Source organism: Eurosta solidaginis, chromosome 4 (assembly GCF_040869045.1).
Source record: "Eurosta solidaginis isolate ZX-2024a chromosome 4, ASM4086904v1, whole genome shotgun sequence".
NCBI lineage: Eukaryota > Metazoa > Arthropoda > Insecta > Diptera > Tephritidae > Eurosta > Eurosta solidaginis.
Window position 1 is genome coordinate 88,454,576 of NC_090322.1, and position 18,952 is coordinate 88,473,527.

Below are 18,952 nucleotides of genomic sequence, written 5' to 3' on the forward strand. Positions count from 1 at the left end.
GCGAACACCACTTCCGCGTACGGATCACGCGCACCGACCTGGTGACGGTGGGTCTCATTGCGGCAGGTGAGGGGGGAGTGTGAGGACCCCAAAGCCGAGGACTTTGTATCCTCACAACATACACATATCCATACATTTTTCTAAAGAACATTTTGAAATAACTTGAAATTTATAATAATATTTGAATTTATCACTTATACAATTTATATGAAGCACCAGAAGTATACATATGCATACCTTTATGAATTATACCCTAAATACATATACTCTGTTGTACATTGAATTGATAATTATTAAATCGAAGAACAAATTAGACTTGCGCACTTTTGCACGCAAGCAAAATATTCACATTTTCGCAAACATAAATTTTAAATATAGGATCACCCTAACATCCATCGAATATTTGGAAGGGAGGTAGATACGCATAAAACATAAAAATGCAGCGGTCAGTCAACCCTTTGCACACTCAAAATTTAACACACCCAGCTACAAATACAACATACATAATAACTTAAGTGAACGGAGATCAGCAGCAAGTCGTCAAAATAAGCGCCGCTATTAATTGAAATTTCGCTATACTTACGCACTAGCATACAACACACCAACGCACGCCATACAACAGACGGCAGAAGCATTGCGCAAAGCAAAACACGACATTAGAATCAGGTGCAAACGCACAATAGTTAAAGCAAAGGCTGGAAAGCACGGTATGAGCAAGTACAAAGGCATTGTATTCAATAAGGAGCATTATGGTGCGTGGAAATTCATGGGAAAGAAATATTCACCGGAATAACAGCTGTTTTATATTGTTAATACTATTAGTTAGAAGTTGTTATTATAAAATAACCGTTTGCCTGCGTGCAAAAATTAGTATATAAGGGCGACGAGTTCGCATTAAAATTCAGAGATTAGGAGATAGGCATACGAGTTGGTAGGTTTTATGACTACCGACCAAGAGTACACCTGAAGGTTTTTGACTTCATTTGTACTAAAAGTATATTCGTCTGGAGGCTTTGTTACTCCATTCGACCGTAGAGGTTGGCCGAGGGCTTTATTACCTCAGTCACCTCTTACAAAGCAAGGGAATCAGCTAGGAGTAGAAATAGAATTTTTATTAAATAAATACTTTTATAACAATTTTATACGAAATAAACAGGGTTATTCTTTTAGAAGGACCGGTAGGAATTTCTACTTTCAGGATCCCTGGACGGACTGAGGCCAACCCCGGCAAGGTCAAAGGAAAAGTCCGTCACAACTGTATACCTCCCATTTTGATCACGTTTTTTTGTTTCTTTAAATAACTGTTCACAATGCTTTTCTTCTTCATTAAGCATTTTATTTTTGGGCACCTTTTCTATCTCCAAAAAGCTTTTAATTGATTGTTTAACGCAACCTCGTTGTAGAATGACATGATGCTCTTCGTTACACTCGGTGCTTCGATGCGACCGGTTAGTATCCAACCGAACACTCTCTCTTTGGCCAAAAGTGTATTTAGTACATTCTTTTTCAGACCGCTCACTATAATTTGGGAATATATGTCTCCTCCAAGTAGGAGGTCTACGTCTTCGTTGATGTAGAACCTCTTGTCTACCAAAACCAAGTCTGGGAATGCCTGCATAGTCATGGCGTTGATATGGCAGGATGGAATATTCCCAGTGATTTTGGCTAGGTGAACGTAATTCAATTTTGGATGCCTCTTTCACCTGAGCTGACACCGCATTTGTGATGCCTGAAACTTGGGCATGCATTTTCCTCGCTGACAAATTGATTCTGCGTTTTAGTCTTTCAGTTATAAAGGAAAATTCAGACCTTGAATCAATTAATGCCCGCGCGGAGAACTCGGTACCATTATGTTGAATGTGCACGCGAGCAGTTCCTAATAGCACGCCTGTGCTGGAATTGGCATGACAGGATTTTAAATTCTGGTTCGCAGATTGTCGCGCCTGTGCCGAAGTTGTTGGGCTATTATCCGCATCTTTGAAAGTATTGCGCACCGCAGTTTGCTCAGATGTATCCGCATTAGGGTCTCCCTTATATGAACGAAATATTTCGTTTTGCAATTATCAAAACGCATACCCTCTACTTCGGTTCAGTATACAAACCTCTGCTTAAATAACAAATTTTAACTTTCCACGTAAACTTTAACCCGTGCCGACAGGGCCTCAAAAATAGCAGTTTCTTTCTTTCGTGCCCGCCGAGGATGACTTGTCTTTTGACGCTGTGCAGCACGTTTTAACGCCGGAGCAAGATGATATGTTGGAGCGTGTGAAGACCAAATTCCCGTCCTTCGCGGTATTGGGGTTAGGCCGGACAAACAAAGAGGAACACGTCATCGAGGTGGTGGACGAGAATCTGCCGGTCAATCAACGCCATTATCCAATTTCGCCGGCCATACAAAAACTCATATATGCAGAGTTAGATCGAATCTTGGACATGGGAGTCATCGAGGAGTCCAACAATAGTTGGAATTCCCCCGTATCACTGGTTATTAAAGGAACGAAGAATCGGCTTTGCCTCGATGCTCGCAAAGTGAATGAAAGAACTATAAGGGACGCATACACCTTACCACATATTGATGGAATTTTGAGCCGCCTACAAAATACACGATATATTTCCGCAATCTACTTGAAGGATGCTTTCTGGCAGATTCCCCTAGAGAGGAAATCACGTGAAAAGACTGCCTTCACTGTCCCTGGCCGACCCCTATACCAATAAACGGTCATGCCTTTTGGGTTGTGCAATGCAGCACAACGAATGTGTCGTCTAATGGACAAGGTCATTCCGGCCGCTTTACGTGAATGCGTATTTGTTTACTTAGACGATTTTTAGTTTGTTCTGTAGATTTCGAGTCCCATATGTGTTTATTGGAAAAGGTCGCTCGGTGTCTTCGGGAGGCTAAATTAACCATAAATGTAGAGAAAAGCAAGTTTTTCTTTAAAGAAGTTCGATATCTAGGGTACGTAGTCGGGGATGGTTGCATTAGAACCAGTGGCGGATCCACGGGGGGTTTCGGGTCCGGACCCCCCCCCCCCCCCTCCCCATTAGGAAAATAAGAGATTTTTTTTTTAATTTTTATCGGCTCCTAAATTCCAAATTTTGTTAGGGAACGAAAAAATGTCACATGAGCAAGACAAAAAAATAAAATAGAATAAATATTTTTGCTTTAAAATTGAAGAACTTTATTAATTATTATTACATTCCATTTAAAAGTAAAGAGGCTACATTCAAACATTAGTAAATTTTCGAGGTTTTTTGAAAAATTCTGCTAGAATTTCGTCCTCGGTGAGTTTAATATGGGTATGGATATTTAAAGAAGCAAGACCATTCAGTCGTTCCTGTCCCATCGTATTTCTCAGGTAATTTTTGATCCTCCTTAAAGTCGAAAATGATCGTTCTGGAGTTGCTGTAGTTACAGGTAGTACTGCCAACATTCGCAAAATTTTATCGACATTCTTGAATGACTTGCTATTGATGACCTGAAAAATATCGTCAGATTGGTGTTTGCACAATTTTGACTTGATCCGAGAAAAGGGACCTACTAGGCATCAAAAACTCGATTGTTGGATCATGATTGATTACGCAAGTTCTTTTACTGAATAATCAAGAGGCGCAATCATACATAAATACATAGAAAAGATTCTTTACATAGGTTTGAATGGTACATCAACACTTTCGAGAGCGTGCCGTGTAAGATTTCACTTTTGCCTAGTAGGTGCCTTTCTCGGATCGCGTCATATATAAACTTTTTTACATGTAGATTTTTGATCGAAAAACACTCACCAGTAAAGCATCAAGCGCATTTTGAATGTTTTGGCCATGGATTCGGTGTCTCCACATCTTGACTTCAGATAGAAAATTTCCTTTTGAACAATCCAAGACATCTTCATAAAATGTGTAGAGGTCAGCGCATTTCTTTTCGTTGAATTCTTGTTTGAGAAACAGTTGCCCGAAACTTTGGAAAATTGATTTGTGATCCGAGAACCGACTTTTGAGCTGGGAAATGAACGTATCAAGAAACGGAATGAAAAAAGAAATTCTGTAGTAGTCTTCAATACTTTGTGCTTGAAGGTTGCAACGATTTTTTTGTTGATTGCAACGGCGTGGCAATTTCATTGTGATTTCGTATTCAGAACAAATTCGAGCAACATTTTCATAAATAAAGTGGAAAGTAGAATCTGCGTCTTCTCGTTTGTACGTGAAATCATTCAAAGCGTCATCTGCTAGCTTAGTTGCCTCACCCAGATCTTGGTTTTTAGATTGTAATTCTCGACTCAAAGGCAAAACAATCGAATTAACTGACTGCATAATGTGACAGGCGATTTGGAATTCAACCGTGGAAATCGCAGTCAAAAGTTGCAATGCTTTTTGCGAAGTATCTTGATCTTTCCACGTTTTGATTTCTTCCAAAGATTCAATAACAGCAGGTTGCAATTCTATGTACGTTCCAGCTGCTTCGTGAGACTGAGCCCATCTGGTAGGGCAAACCGACTTCAACTTTTGTTTCTTTTTCTCACTTTTGTTTGTAAGTTTTGAAATTTCCTGGTGTAGAACGTCTTGTCTTTTAGGCCAGTGAAAAAATGCTTCAACCGCTCCGATAGTTCCTAACGCGTTTTTAATTCCTGATACTTCGCATGCTGCATTCACTGCCAAACTGAAGCTATGTGCAGCGCAATGTACATAAATTGCCAGGGAGAAATAAGATCTCAGATGAGCCTGCGTACCATTGAATTGGCCACTCATTGCCGGAGCTCCATCGTATCCTTGACCATACATATATGAGCAATCGACGCCAACATCATGCAAATAATTCCTGATTGAATCTGCTAAGCCTCGTCCAGACACGTTGGTAACTGGCACAAATCCAAGAAAATCTTCACAGATATTCGATTTTGAGTCCAAGTATCGGATGCAAATGGAAAATTGTTCTATGCTTGATATATCAGTCGATTCATCTGCTAAAACCGAGAAGCCTTTGGATCTATTAACTTTATCAACAATTTTTCCTCTTATCAATTTGTGACAGATTTCAATTATTTCGTTTTGAGTAGTTTTGCTCAAATATGTTGCATTTTTTGGCATCGACAAAAGATTTTCCTTAAAAATTTCATCACTCTCAGCTCGATATTTCAGAACAGCCCGAAAATTTCCTTCGTGAAAGTTTTCTCTTTCATCAGCTTCATTATTAGCGTTTGGCCATTCTTGAAACAAAGGTCCGTCGTCTCTATGACCTCGAAGAGCAATTCCTTGTCGCCCACACAAAACAATAGTTTTAACTATAGGTTTCAATCTCTCATAATTTTCTTTTCTCGCTTTTTCTTTCTGCTGGTCAAGTTGCAGATCAATAGCTTTGCATTTTCCAAGCTCAACATCGCGAAATTTTTCTCGTGATTTCGGAAGGTTTCTTTTGCGTGCTTCCAAACATTGAAAGGCTTGTTAACTAGCTTCCCCAGCTTCGCATCAACTACTCCAGCACTTTTCACACCAAAAGCTATGCAGTATTTACAATATCCACCATCATTCTTGGCAGAATATGATAGCCAGCTGAACTCTTATAACCATTTTGTTTGGAAAGACAAATTTTTCACCCCTGATTTTGGAAATTTGAATGTGGCCGTTGGTAACCATGTTTCATCGATCACTTTAAGTATTTCAATTGCGTTTTTTGGGCTTCGGTGTGTATCAGCAATGACTTCAATATCATTCTTAGGAAAAAGCAGAATATCGTCTTGAAGAATAGTCGATGAGTTTTTCAAGATCTGTTGATTATCGGGAACCATTGCACCATTGGAAGTAGAAACGGAATCTGAGACCAACTTTTCCGGTGTCAAATCCTCCATCTGAATCAAAGAAATATTTAAGAATTAAACTATGTTTAAACATAAGATAAGAAATTCATGCTGGCTCTTGATAATTGTACAGCTTTCAAATCAGCTTGAAATTTTTGGACTCACCGATTGTTCTTTCCTTTTTTTCTCTGGTTCAGTCGGTTCAGACGCTGGATCAAGGCGAGTAAAATATGAAAAAAATAGTCCTCTTCATGTTATAGGTTCAAAATAAAATGCTTTCTTTAGGCTGGGTGCGAGTTGATCTAATTTTTAGGTACCTAAAGTAATATTCCACTGGTAATATTCCACTTCCAGCATATGCTCAAAAAAATTCTAAATTTGCTTAATTGCACTGCCTTGCCGACAGTTTCCCGTGATTTAGGTTTTTTATGTATTAAGTAGCAATTTGGGTCAACTCGCACACGACCTTAATTTTCAAATTGCAATTTTTCTCAATGACACTTTAAAGAAAATTGACACTTGTCAGGCTTATCGAAGAAAAGTTCGAGAAATTTCTGACAGTGCTACCATTGTATCCTTTTTGGCGCAGTATTTGAAAAATTAGCCTTGTTACATTTGTGATGAGTATTGTGTATGCCGGCAACGATTTGAATATACTATGTATGAGTATAATATGCTGTTGATTAGGTTAAATCAACTCGATTTGATTTAAAAGAAGTAAAGTTTCGAACCTAGTATACCTCCTGGCTACACCTTCAAATTTTGTTCATGTCAATCTCTTTAACCTTTTTTTTGGATCTTGGCTAGTTGTTCCGTTGCTCATATTTTTCTGTTATATATATATATATTTTGAGTTATAGACCCCCCCCCCCCCTTGGCCTGATCCTGGATCCGCCACTGATTAGAACAGACGCCAATAAAGTAGTAGCTGTGAGGGACTTTCCAGTTCCGAAAACCCTGAAGGAACTACGACGGTTCCTGGGTATGTCGGGCTGTTACCGTCGTTTCATACAGGACTATGCGACTATTGCAGCTCCGCTGCACGACTGCCTCAAGAAAGACAAAATTAAGAAATTCACTATGACTGACGAAGCGATGAAATCTTTTGAAATTTTAAAGCATAGGTTGATTTCTGCACCCGTGCTTATGCACCCTGATTTTAACAGAAAATTTTATATTCAATGTGATGCATCAACTGACGGATTGGGAGGGGTTTTGTTTCAGCTGGACGATGACCAGAACGAAAGACCTATTGACTACGTTTCGGCAAAACTAAATAAAGCGCAGAAAAACTACAGCATAACAGAACTAGAATGATATGCTGCGATCGTGAGTGTTAAAAGATTCCGACCTTATTTGGAAGGAACCCCGTTCACTATCATAACTGATCATGTCAGCCCCAAATGGCTCATGAATCAGAAAGATCTTTCTGGGAGGTTGGCAAGGTGGAGTTTGAAACTCCAGGGTTATGATTTCGATATCCAACATCGAAAAGGTGCGCAAAACGTGGTTCCCGACACACTCTCACGAATGCACATGGACGAAACACTGACGAACGACAGAGCCATCGACTTATGTCTCGAGTCACAGTGCTTCGAGTCGGAGGAGTATACGGAGTTAAAGAAAACGGTGACCGAGAACAAGGACAAGTTACGTGACATATGTCTATCGGACGGCTACGTTTACAAACGGACGCAATTCGACAGGGGAGATGATCTTCTAGCGGAACAGACCTGGAAGCTCTGGGTGCCGTCGGAGTTGCGACCGGGGCTGGTAGAGTCTTCTCACAGCTCACCGTCCGCTGATCATGGTGGCATTCACAAAACACTATCCCGACTACGTCAAAAGTATTACTGGCCAGGTATGGCTACAGACGTATACGCACATATAAAAGATTGCGAAACTTGCAAAACTAACAAAACTCAAAATGTGTTTAAACAACCCATGATGGGAAAACCAAAGCTCACAGAGCGACCTTTCCAGCGTGTTTTTATTGATTTTATGGGTCCCTATCCTCGTTCTGGTGATGGTAACGAGTATGTCTTTGTTTTTCTAGATCACTTTACTAAGTTTGTGTTTCTAAAACCTATGAGAAGGGCCACTTCAGCTGAAGTTATAAAACTTTTAGAGAAAGAAGTCTTTCACGTGTTTGGAGTGCCCGAATATGTCCATTCGGACAAGGGCAAACAAATTGGTCTCGGAAATGTTCAAAGAGTTTTTGGAGAAGTACGGCACGACACACGTGAAAACTGCATTTTATTCACCTCAGGGTAACGCTTCGGAAAGAGTCAACCGATCTGTGCTGCAGATAATTAGGTCCTTCATAAAGGGCAACCAAAAGAACTGGGACAAATTCTTCAGCGATGCCGCCTTTGCACTACGCAGCATTACTCACTCAGCTATCAACATGTCACCATACTATGCCACTTTTGGTATGCCTATGATACAGCATGCTGCACCGCTATACCGAAAGTTGGCGGCGTTGAAGGATGGTGACGTGGAGATGGATACGGCTGGTGGTAAAATGTAGCTCATAAGAAAAAGAATTATGAAGGAGCTGAAGTTGGCTCATGATAGAAGTCAAAAGGTCTACGACAGCAGAAGTAAGGATGTGAAGTTTGATATTGGACAAGTGGTATATCGCCGAAACTTCAAACAAAGCTCCCAAGTTGATAATTGCAACGCTAAATTAGCTCCAAAACAAGTCAAATGTATTGTTTTAAACGTTGTAGGGAATTCAATGTATGAGCTTGGCGACAGCAATGGGAAAAGAATCGGCATATACCACGCTAAAGACATTTTTGCGAAATAGTTTAATGATTTTTGTAGTGCTAGTACTTTTGTTCCATGGTAGTTATTTATTTATTGACGTAGTCTATTTATTTATTTAATGACGTATTTTATTTATTAACTCATTAACGTATGTAATTATTTTATTAAATTATTTTTATTTTTCTTGGCCTTTTTTTATTTATTTGATTATTTTTGCATTTATTTGAATTTTTTATTTTATTTATTTATTTATTTTACCTTCTTTTACCTAGCTGACTATATGATCTGTGATATTTTTTTTATACAGTTTTTTTGTCGTATGTGATATTTTATTTTATTTTATTTTATTTTTTTTTTATTAATTCTTTTTATCTGTGATATTTTATTTACTATTAGATATGTAGAGTAGTATCTGTGATATAGGTTTAAGTAGTAGCATTAGCCCAGTGATTTAGTTCGTAGTTAAACAGTACAAGAGTTTAAAGGCGTGAAAAAAATAGGCCCGGCATTGAGTCGTGGGTCGAGGCCACACGTTGGACGCGGAAAATAATACTTAACAGGCTGCGTTTGAATTCTTTACGCACACGCTCCATAGTGCAGGCACCATCGGCGGTTGCGAACCTGTAACGACAGCCTGTATCCATACTGGCCTAAATGAGTGGCAGAGTGTATATGCGTCTATGTGTTTATGTGTTTTGTGTCCAGGTCCGTGCCTTAGCCCCAATGTTGCCACTAACCTAATAACATCGCGTAGTGACAACATTGTACCTACAATGAACACAATGTTGCAGCGGAAATGAGATGTTGCGCGTTGGCATCAGGTTGTTAGCAGCAGTCACTATGTTGCTAACAGCCTAGCAGCATTGACGAATGCCATGTACCTATGTGTTTGTTTTGTTCTGTATTATGTATGTTGATGTGTATTGGTACAAGGCTATCAACATGTGAATGCATCAGTGCGAGCGGTCAAGGCACGAACCAAATGTATCTGTGTAGGTGTTCGTTTTGTGGAGCGGTAAGCGTGTGAATGTATGAGTGCAGGATTGTATGAACGTATCAGTGGAAAATACGGGAAAGCCGAAAAGAAGGTTTAGCTTGTATAGGTAGGAATTTTCCGTTTCTGGGTAACGTTCCTTACCACGGCGGTGGCTATAAGAAGGGCGAAAATCAGCCAACGGGCCAAAGTATCATTTTATCAGTGCCAGTGCGTGTAAGTGTAAAGTGTGAAATACTTAAAAATATTTTAATTACACCAAGTTTTTAGTGCGCGCCTCAAACCGAAGTTAAAGCCTGTTTGCTAAATCGTTTGGCTAGCTAAAGCCTTTTTAATTGAGTAGTGCGCGGCGAAAAGTGTATCGCGAAAACCAAATAAATCTGGTTTGACACCTAGCACAACGGATGAACATTGTTATTTTCATATGTTTTTTTCTTTATATACCTTTACAATTATTATTCAAACATTGTCAAAAGGGGCATAATAAGTTGGTAGGAAACGGGCAAAAGGGGGCATTTTATTTCCGGGCAAAGCATTTCTTTTTCGCGCATATAAGGTCCGAGTTTACTTTAACTACATATTTCAGGAGTTAACGGTACTTTTGCCTCCATCATTTTTTTTTTCTTTTCGTTTCTTAATTTTTCCACTTCAGTTGGACATTTAATTTTTTTTAGTATTTTTATATCTCCGTCTTCTGCCTTATACACATTTTTCTTTTACACATGGTTTCTGCTATCTGTGGTAGCACCAAATTAGGATTTTAAAATGTTTGCTATTTTTGTTTTTATATTTTTGTTTGGCTAGTTGCTAATTTGCATTAAAGTAGGGAAGCAGAGTGTCTTCAAGTGTCTTCGCTACTGGCGATAGGAGAGATTAGGACGATATGAATCTCCTATGTTTCTCCTCCTAAATTTGCGGGCTCCGCCGGAAAATGAAGCCGGATTTCCTGAGTTCTTCCGGCGGGAATAAAACGAGCAGAGGCGGATTCAATGACCTTGCGGAAAGCACGTTCCCCTTGGCGGGCATCAGTTGGTAAAGGGAGGACAGCAAAGCGATTGTCTGTAAAGGATTTGTAGTCATACCACTTTCCTTTCTTAAAGTTGATGAACGTGCGGTTCTCAGTAATGATGAAGTCGGCGAATCGCTCGAGCGAAAGGAGTATAGGCAGGTGGTCAGATGCCAATGTTACCATCGGCTGCCAATTGACGCAGTTTACTCTTACGATGGATAGATTTGGCAAGCTGTGACAGCTCGTACCATACGAGTGGGGGCGTTTCCGTTTATTGTGCAGAACGTCGTTTTCTCGTTTCCCACGGCAGCTGGATTTTTTTCCCGACCAAGGGCTGTTATTTCAGTGTAACCCCATTTAATTTGTTGCGTCCCTCCCACAAATTGTCATCCTCGGAGCAGCTCCTTGCAGCTGGACTGCTCCATACTCCCCCTGCTCCGGGAAGGTATTGAACCTAGCACCGGTCCCAGGCTGTGGTTCTGCTGCATATGTCGGAAAGGGATTTATCTCAGATGGTCATACTCTTGCCAGTGTGTCACGTGTAAAAGATGGTTGCATCGTTCGGGCTGTTCTGGATTAGAAACCAACGTTCGTCGCCCCCGAAACTTCTATAAAACCTTTGTGCCTCCCTGCTGTTCACGTCCAAGGACTTCCCGCGGTTCTCTCTCAAACGTACCTCCGCCACCTTCTAGCAGCGACGCTGCTCAGCAGTCCACATCAACCGTCCGCTGTTGCCCGCGCCAAACGGCGCTTCCACCTAATGCGGCCGACAACCCATCACAACAATCTACGTAGCATGGATAGTAGCAATGTCGAGCACCACCTTTTACCCCCGTCCTTCCCCTCCATTTCCGACACTCGTACTCGCGTAAGAAGGAGTCATCAACTCCATGTCCCCCACACCGTGTGTTCCAGCTCAGAGTGTTTATGATCGCGGCATCGGTCCAAAGCAGTTCATGCCTTGCTACCTTCATAGATACTCTGGGCTTACAAACGGAAATCCGTTGTGGAGATAGTTTACATGAAAAAAAATAATATCCGTATTGCCGCAATTCAAGAAACAAAGCTAACTGCCAGATCGGACCTCCGAACTTGCGATGGCTACAATATTCATAGACAAGATCGCACAAAGGGTAATGGTGGTGGCCTTGCCTTCATTACTCATCACACCGTGCAATATAGTATATTTCAACCTAACATCAGCCGCAGAGATAATACCTTAGAATGTCAAGGCATAAGCATCCGGTCAAGCGATGTTGACCTAGAAATAATTAGCATCTATATTCCCCCTGCCACCTGCTGCCCAAGTGGCTATCGCCCTGATATCAGTACGCTACTCTGTGGCGAAAAACGTCCTATCCTTGGCGATTTCTACGCGCACCACGATCTCTGGCATTCCAGCTTGCCAGTCGACAGCAGAGGCAGGCAACTAGCAGAGCAAATAGACAATACGACTTTCTGCACGATAAACGGCGATGCCCCCACCAGAATTGCAGGTAATTGCCACAGCTCACCTGACATCTCAATTGTCAGTGCAGGGCTCATAAATTGAGTTGAATGTCAACCGATCCTTACTTTAGCTTCTGATCACCTGCCCATACTCCTTTCAATTGAGCGACCTGCCAATTTTATCACCTCTGAAAAGCGGACTTTCATTAATTTCAAAAAAGCCAATTGGGAAGATTACACAACCTTTACAAACCAATCTTTTGCTGCTCTTCCCGTTCCGACCGATGTCCGGGAGGACAATCGTGCGTTCCGCAAGGTCATCGCTTCAGCTTCTGTACGCTTCCTGCTCCACCTGAGCATTTTAATGGTGCTGTTGTTGCTGCTCACACTGTAACTTCGATTGCAGTGTCGCCTGGTAATAATACTGGTTCTACTGCTTTTGGTACTAATGCTTTTGTTGCTGCTGCCGCTCTTACTAAAGCGCCTGCTGATAATACGTGTTTGACTGGTTCAGCTGATAACCCTAATGACGTTGCTGATGTTGTTTCTGCTAGTGCTGATGCTGTTGCTGTTTCTGCTGCGCCTGCTACAATTAGTGGTTTGACTGGTTGTGCAGAGACAATATTAACATAGAGACATTGCAGGGACGAAAAATGGTGTGAAGCAAGCTTCACAAAACCTCTAGTAGGTCACATTCACCACTTACCACAGCAGAATTTGTTAAACTACCACCGTCTGCATTTATTATGTAACAATTATTTGTACACTTTTTATTCAGCTAATGTGTTCAGAATTCACATTTTTACACTCCAAAACTGCAATCGGTGTATTTTGTGTGCTTAAATTATGTTAAAAATCGTGTTAAAATTTGTGGTATGGTGGAAGTGACCTACTAGAATTGTGTGAAGCTCCGCTGCTTTCCACTGAAGTTCGCGCATGCAAATCTTTACCTTCAAAAATTTTTGGGTTGTGTTTATAATGAAGCTGTTACTACTGTCGCGACTAATACAAAATCTATTACGCATGCGGCCGTTAACCCCACTTCTAATTCTCTTTCTACTGATTTATTAAATACGCCTGGTGCCGAAACTGGTTTGGCAAGTATTATTTCAGTTCCTGAAGAATCATCAGCTGATGGTGCACAGTGCTCTACTGTTGCGAAAAAACGTGTCAAAAAGAATCCTTAACACAGGCGTCGCATAATTGGCTCCAACAATGATACCGAGCTTGGCGTAATGATTCGACGCAAATGGCTCCACCTATCATCGTTCCTGCCTAATGTTACGTCTGATGATATAATCGCTTATGTTGCTAAACATGCGGATATTAATAGTAATTCGATTTTGTGCTCTAATTTAATAAGAAAAGGTAATGATCCTAACAATATTAAATTCGTAAATTTTAAACTTGGTGTTCCTCAAATGTATTTTAACAAGCGGTTGACCTCTAATATGTGGCCATCAAACGTCCTTTTCTTCCTTTTGATTTTTTTCAAAAAGCCGTTCAGTCCCAGCCCAAAGAATAAATAGCTGCTACGTTACTGGTGGTAGTAAAGTTTGTATTTACTATCAAAATACTTCCGGTATCAGAACTAAAACCGAGGCTGTCTACACACTGTCCTCAGAGCTAGACTATGATTGTTTCGTTCTTACTGAAACTTGGCTAAATGAGAATTTTTTTGATGCGGAGTTTTTCAATCCAGCTCTTTTTGATGTATTTCGCAAGGATAGAGACTATGCTAAAACTGTTTTTAGTAGAGGTGGTGGTGTACTCATTGCTGCACGCAAACACCTTCGAGTTTCATTGTTTCATTTACATAATACTGACTCTTTGCTGAATCAACTGTGCATTAAATTGCAAGGCGCTTGTGGTTTCCAGTACATTTGTGTGTCTTATATTCCGCCGGGTAGTTCTGATGCCCTATATAAGGCAAATGTGGATAATATATTGAATGTGCATGATACAATTGGGGACAATCAACTTTGTATCCTGGGGGATTTTAATATGGGTAATATTTCATGGAGCTCCTTGGATGGTAATGCCGTTCTAACTCCATCGAATGTTACTACTGTCTCTGAGTCACACCTTATTGATAACTTTCAATGTATTGAACTAGTTCAAATTAGTAGCTTTTTAAACTTACTAGACAGGGTCTTAGATCTAATATTTGTAAGCTACAATGTTAACCATAAGCCCTCGATAGCAGCTAGTTACATCTCCCCTCCAAATCAACATCATAGCCCACTAATGCTGGAGCTTGAGTTTTATCAATATTTCGAACTACCAACATGTGATAATAGAGCGGCTTTTAACTACTCGCGATGTAATTTTGATGAGTTAAACATTTTATTTGATTTGAATCGGGACTATCCTTTTGAAAATGCAGATGTAACTGGTTGTTATGATATTTTTAAGTCAACAATTTATGACATCTGTGTGGTTCTCCAAAGAACTCAAACGGTTAAGGAATTTAAAGAATAAGTTCTATAAAAAGCACAAACGCTCTACCAATGCCAATGTTCGTGAGAGCTACATTAAGTCGAAAAAAAATTGTTCAGATATTCCGACATCGGTCCACCTTAGAGGTGTTTCGGCCAACTCAATTTCGGAAGCGGCAGACTTATTTGCTGAATTATTTTCCTCGAATTTCGTTATGGATAATAGTAGTGGGGTGTCGTCTGAATATCCGCCTTATTCGAACCCAGTATTGGATTCCGAATATCAAGACAATGATCAGAGCCATCATCCACAATTTCAAAACCTGTATTATTCACAGGAAGCAGGCGCAGTCCCAACTTATGGGTACCCTTCCCTGCGAACGTACTATTTTTACCCGCGCGTTCACCAATACCGGGGTAGATTTCGCGGGGCCTTTCGACATCAAAAGCTACCGCGGTAGGGGATGTCGACTGTCCAAAGGCTACGTATGCCTCTTTGTCTGTTTCTCCACCAAGACCATCCACCCAGAAGCCACTAGTGACCTGAGCACCCCATGCTTCTATCGCTAGAAGAGGATGTCGGAAAAACATCTACTCCGACAATGGTACGAACTTTGTCGGAGCTTCCAGATCTCTACGATCTTCCTGGAAGAAAGCCGAGACAAAACAGTTTCCAGGTATAGCCATCAAGCATTAACTTGGCATTTGATTCCCGCCGGCGCTCCACATATGGGCGGCCTGTGGGAAGCGGGAGTGAAGAGCCAAAAGCCACTTCAAAAAGGTCGCTTCTCTCCATAAATATACCATGGAGGAGTTCCAAACCCCTTTATGCCGGATCGAGGCATGTCTAAATTCACGGCCTCTCAGCCCGGCGTTCAATGACCCAACGGACCTGGAGCCACTAACCCCAGGGCATTTCCTCCCGGGCAGCCATCTTTTGGCGCCGCCAGAACCGGATGCGAACGAAAGCCCTACCTCCATGCTAAATAGATGGCAGAAGCTCAAGGCCCTCCATCAAACCTTCTGCCGGCGATGGAAAACCGAATATTTATCCTAACTTCAAAAGCGTGTGAAGTGGAAACACCCAAAACAAAACATACAAGTGTCCTCAAAGAGGACAACTTATCTTCCAACGAATGGAGGTTAGGTCGAGTCGCCAACGTACATCCCGGCGAAGATAACCGAGTTCGCGTAGTCGACCTCATAACAGAGAAGGGTCAAGTCAGACGACCTTTGGTCAAACTGATCCTTCTTCCAACGTGGGAGATGGATTGCGAGAAGGCCAAGAGCTCCTCGTAACAATCACTCCGTTCCTCTCCCTCCTTTCCAAACTCCACCTCCCTATCGATAATCCACCAAAAACCCAGCTCTCTCGTTCACCCGGAACGAGGCCAACCAGAATCCTAACGCAGATCCGCTATCTGCCACCGGAACATAAAGGCATTCATCCCAATCTATACTTTAAGTTTTCAACAAAATTCTAACCCAAAATTCACTAGCTCACCCCGAGCGAGGACGCCAGAAGGCTAAAGCAGATCCTCTATTTGCCACAACATAAAGGTGCTCGGCTCAGAAATACTGCCCTAATAAGCTTCACAAAAGGGCAATTTGAGAGAATAGCCCAAACGAAATAAATTTACGAAGAATTAATCTAAATTCGAACAAACCAATATCGTTAATATCTGTTATTTTAGCAATCAAGAGTTTAGCTCAGATAATTGCTAGTTTTCTCTAACAACGTACAAAACGCTGATATTTGTTCTACGCAGTAATTCTGAAATTCATGCATACACTAACTGAAGAATGGCCGCAATTTTAATGGGTTGTTGGAGAACCCAAGAAATGGTTTAAATGCGGTCATTCTCTCTCTTAGGAAAAAACGTTTATGAACATAATTTGAAATTTTCCAAGTTATTTATTCAAAATGAGTGATCCAATTGTATTCATAGCTAGGTAAATTCAACATTCAACCACCTAAGTGCTTAGTGGCCACTAGCTCTTAAATGGTGAACCGGATTAATGAAATATGGTAAAGAGGGGTCACTCATAGTTAAGAAGGGATTGAAGAATTCATATAATTATCGCTTCACCGAACACGAACACGCAAATCCCCCCCCCCCCCCCCTTCCCTTGTTTATGTTCTTATCTTATCAAATCAATAACATTGACGAATGTAAGTCAAATAGGTTCATTGGCAAATTCATTTTGAAAATGCACCATATTCTTCCATTTAGTGACCGTTTCATTTTTGCATACCCAAATTTCCTCAGCAACCTCATCGATAACTCGGATATCGAGACTAACTAACACCATGCCATCTTCAAAATCTTTAATAGCAGCAGCCAAGGCATCGATTGGTACCAGATCCAAGTGATATTTAGGATCATCAATCGTCGTGTCCAATAACTTTTCCCATTTCTGACTTCTTTTTAACTTCTGGGAAGTCAGGTATCATATACTCTAATGGACTTGGATCCAAGTCGAGTAATTCATGCAATGCTAATGACAGCGTGCAATAGGTAAATGTGAACCTTTGCGTATCACACCAGAAGTTGGTACCAAATCTTCATCCAGAGGTTGAGTAGAATCCAAGCTCGTATCTACATCTATACCAAACTATAAATTGTTATAGAGCCATATGGAGTGCTATCAGGGTAACGACAACTGACATCCTCCCCCATAATAACCGGTGTAGGAATTGATGCATTTTATGTCATATGTATAATATTTATGAAACCCCATTGCAGAAATTTGAGGATGCGTAATGCGCATACGAATATGTCGGCCGACTCGTAATGCAGAACAGAAGAAAAAAGGCTCGCTACAAGTCCTCAAACCCAAACCGAAAGGCGAAAGGAAACGCACTTCGCCGGACACTTTGTTTTTTATAAATTTGTATAGATTTATCGGCGGAGATGCAGCGGTAAAAATTTAAATAGGATGTTAAATTTATAAATACCTAGTCAACTCACTCACTTTATCTCCATCCTTGGGTAGCTCATGCGAATGGGCAGCATCAGCCCGACTAACACAAGATTCTGCGCCGCCGCTAATGATGTCTTTCCTGAGCACGCCGCACTATCTCCCTATCCACGCCCAGATAATTCGTTAGTCGCTATAACTGCGTGGTGTTCGGTGTGCAGTGATAACCATTTCCCGGCTTGGTGCATGCGTAGGTGGCGATTGAAGTTACGTTTGGATAAATTGTACTTCCAACAAGGCTATTGCCATCTAACGCAGATGATGTTCGGCATAGCCCACCATGGTTAATTGGAAACATTGTCTAGCTATATTTTGTATGTGCAGTTTCTATTAGTTAATTCAGTGTATATATCAGCTCCCAAGTACACACAAATCGCACTCATAAATCAAGATGAGCTACCTGTCTATTGCTTATCCAGCCGCTTTCGCTTTACTTATCTTAGTAGCTACTCTAGATTTATCCGGAGCGGATACTGAATGCCCATCGTTAAATGACGCTGATAATTTATCACAAACTCAATTGATGGAGCGCCTAACACATGGCTGCCGTTATGAGCGGCTGGAGCGCCCTATAACCTACACTGAATCTGGTGGGGAGCACCAACCAACAGATGTTATGTGCGCGCCTATATATATATTTTATGCAAAATTTATAAGCACATGATTTGCAATTTAAAATTCATGTTTTACTACAATTACGCTTTCTCGATCCACGTTTAACTTTTCGTAAGGTTGCACCCAAACGTAGACAACCGATTTTGGGTGAAAACCAATTGCGTGATACGTTGTGGATGCCGCAAATTTTCCTGGCAAATGAAAGGGATTCAAGGTTGTTGGGTACCAATGAGAAGGACATACTCACATCAATTTCATCTGATGGCACTGTCATTATTTCCTCGCGTATTAAGGCTACCCTTATTGCTGGATGAATTTAAAAAAAATTTTTACAGATATTGTTTAACACGGAATCGTAATTCTCCTTGCTGAAACAAAAAACATTTAGTTGACGAACTGAACGTATGTTTTTACCATACCTTCCCATTGTAAGACGTAAGGCAGGTTGAGAATCCTTTGTCAGCTCATCAACTTCCGTGAGTACCAGTACTTTAAATTCACACGGGCGTAAGTATTCGTATCAGCTGAAGTCCAAGCTTGGCGATATAATGCCACGTGTGCCAGATGTTTTTTCTAAATACGTATCAATAACCATATCATCTTCAGGATAGGAAAAAACATCAGCTTTGCCATCAGCTGAAATTCTGTCTAATTTTACAGTTAGGGGATAGCCCACCTCGCGGTAATGCTAAAGGTATCCCTAACATCATTTCTTTTGTCTACCTCTTTATAGCCACCACCTACGCCAAGGGCCAATCGCGTTATTTTGCGCTCCGGCCCACCTTCACTAGCGACAATGCCACTAACCGCACCATTCTGGGGTGTTTTATACGATGTATATGGAAACATACTGCAGTACCAGTCCTTTCAGCATAGCGTTTAACATCAGCTACGCCAAACCTCAGAA

General features: G+C 41.0%; 1 long non-coding RNA gene and 1 pseudogene across 1 annotated transcript in view; one reads left to right on the forward strand and one right to left on the reverse strand.

Moving 5' to 3' along the window:
* Window positions 1-18,952, forward strand: part of LOC137248052 (uncharacterized) — a 58,214-nt gene that overhangs the window by 12,484 nt on the left and 26,778 nt on the right. The window lies entirely within an intron of this gene.
* On the reverse strand, window positions 16,627-17,156 carry LOC137247637 (ATP-binding cassette sub-family F member 2 pseudogene; annotated as a pseudogene).